The sequence below is a fragment of the Ceratotherium simum genome, chromosome 39 (genome assembly GCF_057802395.1).
Source record: "Ceratotherium simum simum isolate JZ-2026a chromosome 39, ASM5780239v1, whole genome shotgun sequence".
Classification (NCBI taxonomy): domain Eukaryota; kingdom Metazoa; phylum Chordata; class Mammalia; order Perissodactyla; family Rhinocerotidae; genus Ceratotherium; species Ceratotherium simum.
In genome coordinates this window covers 14461784-14474521 of record NC_141938.1, presented here as the reverse complement: position 1 = coordinate 14474521, position 12738 = coordinate 14461784, and positions in this window count along the sequence as shown.

Here is a 12738-nt window from a genome sequence, read left to right as displayed (position 1 = left end):
AGGGGATGGCCAGTCGTGTGGGGCCACAGAGGGGGTACAGGGAGGCTCAGGGGACACATTATACTCAAGTCCTAGAGAGACAGTCACTGCAGCCCAAGAAGGGGTGACACTAGGGGAACACCAAGGGAGCAGGTGTGACCAAGCAGGTGGGGAGCAGAGAGCATGGGGATCTGTGGGCGAGTGCCTGCAGGGCCTACATTAGTGTGGAGAGTAACTTGAGCCTAGAGTGCGTGCCTATGAAGGATGCTCAACATTCAGCACCAATGAGTATGGACTCTGAAAAGATAGGCTTGATTTGAATTATGGTCCTTGGTTGGTTCCTTCCTATCTGTGGCATCTGGCAAATCAACTACATACATAGCATCAGTTAATTCATCCAAGGAGATAATAAAGTATCTACCTTATAGAGTTTGCTGAGGAGGAACTAGATTTTATATGCTTAGTCACTTTATGAAAAACATTTAAAACAGTGCCCTACACAGAGTAAGAAATATGTCGGTGTTCACAAAGTAAATAATGGCAAAGGCAGTCTCAGACACTGGGAAGCTGACCTAACACTGCTGTGAGTGGGTTGTGGCTTCCTCATTTCAGGAAAAACAATTTCACCATCTCTGTCATCGGACGAGGCAAATCCGTGACTGTGATGGTTCAAGACAAAAGAAAGAGCACATTATAGTCACGTGCAGAAAAAGGTGACAAATGGAACAGAAGCCAAAGCACACAAATGAGCAAACCTTCCCCACTTCTTGTTTTAGCTGCACTCTGTTCGTTCTGCTTTCTACATAAGAACTCTTAAGATCTCCAACCATAAAATTGTGTTTACCTCCTGACAGCATTGAATCCAGAGTAAAGGAAGACTTACTGCAACACTCAAGTCAAGTCTTGTCACACAAGTCTGAATGTTTGATATATTCTGTGTCCAATATGTCCTAATGTCCTGTGTGTTATCATATGTCCCTCTTACTGACACACCTACAGTCCTACAGAGCTGTGAGCATCCCCCCTGAGAGAACTGAGTGCTCTCAGTCAGTACACCCCACTTTCTTTGACTACTCGTGTGATCCTGGTGACATTTTCCAAGAGACCATTGACAAAAATCATTATTTTACTCTTCTTAATGAATGATAAGTTATTTTAGCGGCAAAAGTTTTAAGTATATAGGAATAAATACTTACCTGAAAGAAAAAAATCTCTAAACTTATATCGTCCTGGTACTATTGACAAAGAATGCTTAAGAAAATTGACTAAGAATTCTCTTAAATTGAGAAAATTGCAAGTCTGATGTGACAACCTATAAATGCAAAGGGATATTTTTTTAGTGATGTTTTAATAGTTTTTAACATTGTGAAATTTTGGGCTGTACATTTTTTTTGTCCATCACCATATATATGTCTCCCCTCACCCCTTGTGCCCACCCCCCACCCCCATTGCCCCTGGTAACCACAATACAGTTTTCTCTGTCCATGTGTTTGTTTATATTCCACATATGGGTGAGATCATACAGTGTTTGTCTTTCTGTCTTACTTCACTTAACATAATACTCTCCAGGCCCATCCATGTTGTTGCAAATGGGACGATTTTGTCTTTTATTATGGCTGAGTAGTATTCCATTGTGTATATATACCACATTTTCTTGATCCAGTCGTCAGTCGGGGGACACTTAGGTTGCTTCCACTTCTTGGCTATAGTGAATAATGCTGCAATGAACATAGGGGTGCATAAGCCTCTTTGGATTGTTGATTTCAGGTTCGTTGGATGGATTCCCAGTAGTGGGATGGCTGTGTCATAGGGCATCTCTATTTTTAATTCTTTGAGGAATCTCCATACCGTTTTCCATAGAGGCTGCACCAGTTTGCATTCCCACCAGCTGTGTATGAGGGTTCCTGTTTCTCCACATCCTCTCCAACATTTGTTGCTTTTTGTCTTGGTGATTATAGCCATTCTAATGGGCGTGAGGTGATACCTTATTGCTGTTTTGATTTGCATTTCCCTAATGATTAGTGATGTTGAACATCTTTTCATGTGCCTATTTGCCATCTGTATATCTTCTTTGGAGAAGCGTCTGTTCATTTCCTCTGCCCATTTTTTGATCAGGTTGTTTTTTTGTTGTTGAGATGTGTGAGTTCTTTATATATTATGGAGGTCAACCCCTTGTCAGATGTATGTTTTGCAAATATTCTCTCCCAGCTGGTGGGTTGTCTGTTCATCTTGATTCTGGTTTCATTTGTCTTGTAGAAGCTCTTTAATCTGATAAAGTCCCACTTGTTTATTTTTTCTTTAGTTTCCCTAGTCTGGGTAGGCATGTCATCCGAAAAGATTCCTTTATGACCAATGTCAAATAGTGTGTTGCCTATATTTTCTTGTATGAGTTTTATAGTTTCAGTCTCACCTTGAGGTCTTTGATCCATTTTGAGTTAATTTTTGTGAATGGTGATAGCAGATGGTCCACTTTCATTCTTTTGCATGTGGCTGTCCAGTTTTCCCAACACCATTTATTGAAGAGACTTTCCTTTCTCCATTGTATGGTCTTAGCTCCACAAAGGGATATTTTAACATAACCCCTCAGCCAATGAAAAGTAGAAAGTAACATTTGTTAATATACAACTGAGTTGAAAACACCATTAATAGGACTTTTCCCGGGAAACAGGTATAGAATCTTATGTTTGAGTAAACAAACGTTTTAGTCACACATAAATAATTGAACACGTGAAGGCTTGCATTCTGCTCTGAGTGAGAGGAAACTCCCACAATCTGCCCGAGGTATGAGGGAGGTGCTTTCTTCTCCCGTGGAAGGACATAACAGTGCAGCCACTCAACAGTGCACAGAGAAACAAAGTCCCCCGTATTTGGCCGCACTGTTGTATCCACTGTGGAATCAGGATCCCTGATCTTCTCAAATTATTAAGAGAATGGGTGTTAACTATAGAAATGAGATCTCATACAAATACGGTAAGATCCAGAGGAGACAGAGTCACAGCATCAGAGAAGATCAGCCACCAGGACAGCCTCCATCAGGGGCCTGGAGGACACACTGGGGCTTGCTGCACACCCAGACCTGTGGGCTTCTGACCATAGAGTCTGATCCATGATGGGGGAGATCATGGAGCTCATGTGTGGAAGCCAGGACCTCTAAGAAAATGGACGGGAAAAGCTGATGTTTTGTTTGGGCACATACTTGATTGACTGGCCCAGTGATCAGAAAAATAAGCTGCAAGCTGTTGCCCAACAAGCCCCCGTGCACTCGTCCATCTGTGTGGTGGCTCCAACCCTGAGAGTAATGGCTGCTCCACTTGGACTTTCCCAGTGTCATGTGAGCTAGGCTATTGCTGAATTCTAACCTGGAATCATAAAGACGGGGATTCTGGGAAATATACCTTCCAGTCTAACCAACAATGAAATATCAGCATTCTTCAGAACCTCATCTACCCGTGGATGTCACTGACCTTTCAACTAACATGGGAAAATGTAGTACAGTGAGGGGACGAGAGGAATATGGATGTGAAGATTTCATATATATGTGGTTCCAGGGAATAGTAAACCAGCACAGTAAGATAAGTATTTCATATAACACTGGAAAGTAATACCTAAATTAATTATAAAATATATACAAGTACATATGGACACAATACTGGGTTCAATAGTCTCCCCCAAATTTCATGTCTACCTGGAACCTCAGAATATGACCTTATTGGGAATAATTTCCTTGTAGATGTAATTGTTATGGAACACAAACACAGGTTTGTTACCTGATGCAGAGAAAAGCCAATAACTGAAACATCAGGCTTATAGTAAGGAAACAGGTTTATTATTGAAAGGCAGCCAGACGAGGAAATGGGAGTTAAAACTCAAATCCACCTCCTCCAAGGGAAAAAGGGGATTTTATTTGGGGTTTTAGGAAAGGGAGGGGGAGTATGTGCTGGGGTTTTAGGTAGGGGAGGGAGAGCATGTGGCCTTGCTGACTGGCTTCTTCAGCCTGTGTCTGGTCTTGAAGATTGAATCTCTTTTCCTTGACCATCTGGACCTTTCTGGTTAGTTTTCATCCTTGGCCACATTTGGACTTGTGAGGCTGAATCTCCTTTCTTCTTGATGTCTGGACCTGGTCTTCCTGGGAAAACCAGCTCACTCGTGTACTAAGGAGGGACAGAAAGGACAGGTTAGTTTTTTGTTTTTTTTTTTTTATAATTTTATTTATTTATTTTTTCCCCCAAAGCCCCAGTAGATAGCTGTATGTCACAGCTGCACATCCTTCTAGTTGCTGCATGTGGGACGCGGCCCCAGCATGGCCGGAGAAGCGGTGCATCAGTGCGCGCCCGGGATCCAAACCCGGGCCGCCAGCAGCGGAGTGCGAGCACTTAACCGCTAAGCCATGGGGCCAGCCCAGGACGGGTTAGTTTTAAACAATAGTTGATTATGCTGAGTATGCACAGCTGCAGTTAGCAGAGCTTATCTCAAATTTTTTCTCATTTAACTCATTTGTTCTCGGTTTCATAATCAAGATGAGGTCATGGTGAATTAGATTAGGTCCTAATCCAATGACGGCTATCCTTATATAAAGAGGGAAATTTGGACACAGAGGGCTGCACAGATGAGTGACATGTCCTCACTGTGTGAAGAAAGAAGCAGAGATTGGCACAATCTGTCTACAATCAAGGAATGCAAAAGATTGTTGGCAACCACCAGAAGCTGTGAGAGTGGCTGGAACAGATGCCCCTTCAGAACCTCCAGGAGGAACCAACCCTGCTGACATCTTGATTTCAGAATGCCAGCCTCCTGAACCATCAGGGAATAACTTTCTGTGGCTTCAGCCACCCAGTTTGTGGTACATGTTATGACAGCTGGAGCAGACCAGTACAGGTCCTGAGGAGGGCGTGGGCCTTGGATATCAGGAGGGCAGGCAGAGGCCAGTGTGCCTGCAGCAGAGAGGGGAGCAGCAACAGCAGGAGGGGGGGCAGGTGGGCACATCATGTCATGATGGCTGCCCTGCCATGGTAGACTGACCTGGCTGTGAGTGACTCAGAGCCTAAAAGTGACCTGATGAGGCAGCTTCACAAGATCCCTCTGTGCCTTGAAAACAGACACTAGGATGATGCTGTCCGTCAAGGTGGGGGTCAGACTGGGTTGGTAGCAGTGGCTATGATGTGACAGGTTGGAGTGTGGATATAATTTTAAGTTCGAGCCATGAGAATTTCTAGATGGCTTGAGGTGGGGTGAGAGGAAGAGTCAAGGTTTGGTCCATTATTTTGTACAGAAAAAACTGCAATGATGGAGTTGCCATCAACTGAGAAGGGGGTCGTCACACATGGAAAAAGACTTTGTTGGAGTGTGAGGAGTTCCATTTGGAGAAAGTTGAGATGGAGATGGGACGAGGACAAGCTAAAGCAGGAGGGAAACGTGTAGGAATCTTATTAGATTTTACTACAATTAAAAAAAATTTTAAACAATGTTATTAGAAATAATGGTTTTAATAGCAAAAACGTGTAACAGCCAAAACAGCCAGCTTCTAGCAGTTGAAAGAATACACTTAAATGGTGTAGTCCTGCAGGGTAACAATAGAGAAAAAAAGGGAGTGAAGTGCAAAGCTATGGAAGACTAAACACTTTTGAACAAAAGATATTTGACATAAAATGGTACATACCATTTGATTCTATTTACATGCACAATAAAACATGACATTGTGTACACAGGTGATGAAACTATAAAGAAACAAAGGGAAATTATCTTTTTAAAAGTTTGGCATGTTGGTGGCAGTAAGAAGGCACAGTGGGGCCTCTGACTGGCCCTGAACCCAGGTGGGCTGTGGGTTGTTCTGGCAGCCTCTCTGTCTTGTCCTGGTTATGATAGCATAGATGTTTCTTCTGTAATATTTCTGTCAAATGTACATTTTATGCATTTTTCTGCAAGTATGTTTTACAATAAAATGTTATGATATCAACTAATGTAACTCACCACAATACCACATTGAAAAATTATCTCAAATTATCTCAATAGACAGAGAAAAAGCATTTTATACACTTCAACATTCGTCCAAGAAAAATATTTAGTAATTTAAGAATAAACGAGAACTTTCACAACCTTTTGAAGGGCGTCTTAAAAAAAAAATGTTTATGAAAGAATGCATGTAGAAGTGTCAAATTTCACTTGTTCAAGAAAATTACACACAGAACAAGAATGTGCAGGGCCCCAGTCACCTTCAGCACAGACTAGGTATCCCAGTCAGTGTCATGAGGAACAGGGATACATATGATAAAGCAGGAAAAAAGTCACCTATCTTGTGTCATGGCTGGAACAATTGTATATATAAGACCTCGAAAGCATAGAACGGGAACCATAGAGAAAAGACGATTAACTGGTTGTCTGGCTAAAAACTGAATATAAAAGTAAACGTCACTGAGACGTGACATCAGCGTCATGTCAGAGTGAGCTCTTCCCTTACACTCTGTCCCCTAAGATACAACTAAAAGGACACTCAGAAGCCAACAGAGCACTTTCACACAACACAAGAGACGTCTGAAAGACCCATGCAGCCATATGTCTGAAGATAGAGGTGCTGGAACCCCCTGAGGCAGTGGAAAGAGGTAAGGGGATCTCCTCTCCCTCCCCAGCAGGGACCTAGGGTGTGGGACTGCACACAGCTCTGACAGGAGAGGGGGGAGTGGCAGCCCTCTGCAGGAATGCTTTCCCTCTCTGAGTTGCCTCCCAGCTGGTGGGAAGGCTCCACACAGAGGAGGCTAAGCAATCGTGGGGGTGTCTTCACCAAGCCAGCACCCCAGGAGGGCAGATAGTGAGGGCGGAGGGGGAGCACCCCCAGAATCATGGATGTGAAAGCACCCCTTCCCCCTGCCTGGTGCACCAGCTCGGCCGGGTGGCTAGAGCAAGGGACCCCCACCAGAGCGCTGGTGCATATGTGTGTAAAGCAGCAGTAGTGAGTGGGCAAACAGATGTGCCCTGTCAGCATAGCTTCCAAGGACAGGCACAGATGCCAGGGATTGTGGTGGGTTCAGAATACACAGCTCCTGTCTCCCTCCAGTGGCAGCAGGGGGAATGTGTGACCAGATACTACCACTATGTGAAGGCATAAATCCACCCCATCAAATAGTATGAAGAAGTATATTAATAATCCAGAAAGAAAATGACAAGCACCCAGAAATCAATCCTGAGGGCACAAAAATTTACACTCTAAATGACAGAAAATTCAACATAGTTATCATAAAAAACCTCAACGAATTACAAGAAAACTCACAGCTCAGTGAAACTAAGAATAAAATTAATGAACAGAGGAAATTCTTCACAAAAGAGATCAAAACTATAAAGAAAAACCAATCGGAAAGGTTGGTGATGAAAAATACAATGAATGAGATAAAGAAAAATCTGGACTCCTTAAATAACAGAGCTGATATTATGGAAGACGGAATTAGCAATTTAGAGGACAGAAATATAGAAATGCTTTAGATGGAGGAGGAGAGTGAACTAAGACAAAAAAGAAATGAAAAAATTCTCCAAGAAATATCTTACTCAATGAGGAAATACATTAAGTATTCCAGAGGGAGAAGAGAGCAGAGAGCTTGTTCAAAGAAATAATAGCTGAGAACTTCCCAAGCTGAGAACTGGGAAGGAGCTGGAATTACAAGTAAAAGAAGCTAACAGAACTCCTAATTACATCAATGTAAAAAGACCTCCAAGGCATATATTAGTAAAACTGGCAAAAGTCACTGACAAGGAAAAATATTAAGGGCAGCAGGACAGAAGAAAATAACCTACAGGGCTGGCCCCGTGGCTTAGCAGTTAAGTGCGCGCGCTCCGCTACTGGCGGCCCAGTTTCGGATCCCAGGCGCGCACCAACGCACCACTTCTCCGGCCATGCTGAGGCCGCATCCCACATACAACAACTAGAAGGATGTGCAGCTATGACATACAACTATCTACTGGGGCTTTGGGGGAAAAATAAATAAATAAAATTATTAAAAAAAAAAAAAGAAAATAACCTACAAAGGAAACCCTATCAGGCTTTCATCAGATTTCTCAGCAGAAGCCTTACAGGCTACGAGAGTGGAATGATATATTAAAAATACTGAAAGACAAAAACTTTCAGCCAAGAATACTCTATCCAGAAAAATTATTCTTCAGATATGATGGAAAAATAAAAACTTTCCCAGATAAACAAAAGCTGAGGGAGTTCATTGCCACTTGACCCTTCCTACAAGAAATGATCAAAAAGGTCCTCAGATCTGAAAAAAAAAAAAAAAAGAGGCTTTACTGGGGCAACAAAAGACCCCGAATAGCTAAAGAAATCCTAAAGAAAAAGAACAAAGCAGGAGGCATCACAATCCCTGACTTCAAAACATACTACAAAGCAATAGTAATCAAAACAGCATGGTACTGGTACAAAAACAGACACACAGATCAATGGAACAGAATTGAAAGCCCAGAAATAAAACCACACATATACGGACAGCTAATTTTCGACAAAGGTGCTAAGAACATGCAATGGAGAAAGGAAAGTCTCTTCAATAAATGGTGTTGGGAAAACTGGACAGCCACATGCAAAAGAATGAAAGTGGACCATGTGCTATCGCCATTCACAAAAATTAACTCAAAATGGATCAAAGACCTGAAGGTGAGACCTGAAACTATAAAACTCATAGAAGAAAATATAGGCAACACACTATTTGACATTGGTTTTAAAGGACTCTTTTCGGATGACACGCCTACCAAGACTAGGGAAACTAAAGAAAAAATAAACAAGTGGGACTTTATCAGATTAAAGAGCTTTTATAAGACAAATGAAACCAGAATCAAGATGAACAGACAACCAACCAGCTGGGAGAGAATATTTGCAAAACATACATCTGACAAGGGGTTGATTTCCATAATATATAAAGAACTCACACAATTGAACAACAAAAAAACAAACAACCCAATCAAAAAATGGGCAGAGGAAATGAACAGACACTTCTCCAAGGAAGATATACAGATGGCCAATAGGCACATGAAAAGATGCTCAACATCACTAATCATCAGGGAAATGCAAATCAAAACAACACTAAGATACCACCTCACGCCTGTTAGAATGGCTATAATCATCAAGACAAAAAACAACAAATGTTGGAGAGGATGTGGAGAAACAGGAACCCTCATACACAGCTGGTGGGAATGCAAATTGGTGCAGCCTCTATGGAAAACGGTATGGAGATTCCTCAAAGAATTAAAAATAGAGATGCCCTATGACACAGCCATCCCACTACTGGGAATCTATCCAACGCACCTGAAATCAACAATCCAAAGAGGCTTATGCACCCCTATGTTCATTGCAGCATTATTCACCATAGCCAAGAAGTGGAAGCAACCTAAGTGTCCCTCGACTGACGATTGGATTAAGAAAATGTGGTATATATATACAATGGAATACTACTCAGCCATAAAAAAAGACAAAATCGTCCCATTTGCAACAACATGGATGGGCCTGGAGCGTATTATGTTAAGTGAAATAAGCCAGAAAGAGAAAGACAAACACTGTATGGTCTCACCCATATGTGGAATATAAACCAACACATGGACAGAGAAAACTGGACTGTGGTTACCAGGGCAGTGGGGGTGGGGGGCGGGCACAAGGGGTGAAGGGAGTCATATATGTGGTGATGGACAAACAAAAATGTACAACCCAAAATTTCACAATGTTAGAAACCATTAAAATATCAATAAAAAAAAAAATGTTTAAAGAAATATCAGCTACTCTGAAATAAATTTCATCTTTAACAAAGAAAAAAAAAAAGAGGCTTTACAAACCCTTGAGCAAAGAGATAAACAGGCAGACAAAATCAGAAAATTGCAGCTATCAGAATAGATTAGATTAGCAAACAATTAGGGAGGGAAAATATCAAAAATAACTATAATCTCTTCACTTTAACCACAAACACATCACAAAATGGGATAAGTTGTTACAACAATAACTTAGGGAAGAGGAAAGGGAAAGAAGGTGCTTCGACTAAGGAAATAAGAGGGTATCAAAAATGGACTATGTCACCTACGAGATTTTTTTATACAAACCTCATGGTAACCACTAAACAAAAAATCAGAACAGAGACACAAATGATAAAGAGAAAACTGAGAAAACCACCAAACTTAATTGGCAGTCTGAAATACATGGGACAAGAAACAAGGGAAATAGAGAACAATTGGGAAACAAGTGATAAAATGGCAGCATTAAGCCCTCATATATCAATAATCACTCTAAATGTGAATAGATTGAATTCTCCAATCAAAAGATGCAGAGTGGGGACCAGCCCCATGGCCGACTTGTTAAACTTCTGTATGCTCTGCTTTGGCAGCCTGGGTTTGCACATTCATCAGCCATGCTGTGGAGGCATCCCACATACAAAATAGAGGAAGATTGGTACAGATGTTAGCTCAGGGCTAATCTTCCTCAAGCAAAAAAAAAGAAGAAGATTGCCAACGGATGTTAGCTCAGGGCAAATCATCCTCCCCCCACCGCCCAAAAAAGATACAGAGTGGCTGGAGAGTTTAAAAAACAAGACCTAACAATATGCTGCCTACAGAAAACACATCTCAGCTCTAAAGACAAACACAGGCTCAGAGTGAGGGTTGAAGACAATACTCCAAGCTAATGGCAAACAAAAGAAAGGTGTTGCCACACTAATATCAGACAAAGTGGACTTCAAGATAAAAAAGACAATGAGAGACAAAGAGGGGCAGTATATAATGATAAAAGGGACACTCCACCAAGAGGAGATAACATTTATATATGGACCCAACACAGGAGCACCAAAATACATTAAAACAACTATTAACAGACCTAAAAGAAGACAGTAATAGTAACACAATAATAGTAGGGGTCCTTAACACCCAACTTACATCAACGGATAGATCATCCAGGCAGAAAGTTAAAAAGGAAATAGTGGAAATAAATGAAAAACTAAATAAGATGGACTTACTAGATATATATAGAACACTCCATCCAAAATTAGCACAGTACATTTTCTTCTCAAGTGCACATGGAACATTCCTCAAAGATAAACCATACGTTGGGAAACAAGGCAAGCCTCAATAAATTTAAGAAAATTGAAATCATATGAAGCAGCTTTTCTGACCATAATGCTATGAAACCAGAAATCAACTACAAGAAAAAAGCTGAGAAAGTGACAAACATATGGAGACTAAACTACATGCTACTGAACGACCAATGGATCATTGAAGAAATTAAAGGAAAAATCAAAAAATATCTGGAGACAAATGAAAATGAAAATACACCATACCAACTCATATGGGATTCAGCAAAAGAAGTCCTGAGAGGGAAATTCATAGCAATACAGGCCAACCTTAACAAACAAGAAAAATCCCAAGTAAGCAATCTTAAACTACACCTAACAGAACTAGAAAAATAGCAAAGACCAAAGTCAGCAGGAGGGAAATATAAAAATTGGAGCAGAAATAAATGAAATTGAAACCAAAAAAAAAAAAAAAACAACCAGTAGAAAGGATCAATGAAACTAATCGTTGGTTGTTTGAGAAGATAAACAAAACCGACAAACCTTCACCTAGACTAAGAAAAAAAGAAAGAAGGCGTAAATAAGTAAAATTAGAAATTAAAGAGAAAAAATTACAATGGATAATACAGAAATACAAAGAATTATGAGATTACTATGAAAAACTATATGCCAACAAATGGGACAACCTAGAAGAAATGAGTAAATTCTTAGACTGATAAAACCTCCCAAAACTGAATCAAGAAATAGAGAATCTGAATAGACCAATCACAAGTAAAGAGATTGAAACAGTAATCAAAAACTTCCCAGGGTCCAGCCCCGTGGCTTAGTGGTTAAGTGCACGCACTCCGCTACTGGCAGCCCGGGTTCAGATCCAGGCACGCACCGACTCACCATTTGTCCGGCCATGCTGAGGCAGCATCCCACATACAGCAACTAGCAGGATGTGCAACTATGACATACAACTATCTACTGGGGCTTTGGGGAGAAAAAGGGGGAAAAAAAGGAAGAGGATTGGCAATAGACGTTAGCTCAGGGCCAGGCTTTCTCAGCAAAAAGAGGAGGATTGGCAGGGATGTTAGCTCAGGGCTGATCTTCCTCACAAAAAAAAAACAAAAAACTTCCCAAAAAACAAAAGTCCAGGATCAGATGGCTTCTCTGGAGAATTCTACCAAACATTCAGGGAAGATTTAATACCTATCCTTCTCAAACTGTTCCAAAAAATTCAAGAAGACAAAATGCTTCCTAACTCATTTTATGAAGCCAACATCACCCTGATCGCAAAACCAGACAAGGACAATACAAGAAGGAAAATTACATGCGAATATCACTGATGAACATAGATGTAAAAATTCTCAACAAAATATTGGCAAACCAAATACAGAAATACATTCAAAGGCTCATATACCATGATCAAGTGGGATTTATGCCAGGGACGCAGGGATGGTTCAACATCCACAAATCAATGTGATACATCACATTAACAAAGTGAATAAAAATCAGATGATCATCTCAATAGATGCAGAGAAAGCACTTGAAAAGATCTAACATCCTTTTATGATAAAAACTCTTAATAAAATTGGAATAGAAAGAAAGTATCTCTACATAATAAAGGCCATATATGACAAACCAACAGCCAATGTCATACTCAACAGGGAAAAAGTGAAAGCCATCCCTCCGAAAACTGAACAAGACAAAGGTGCCCACTCTCACCACTCTTATTCAACACAGTATTGGA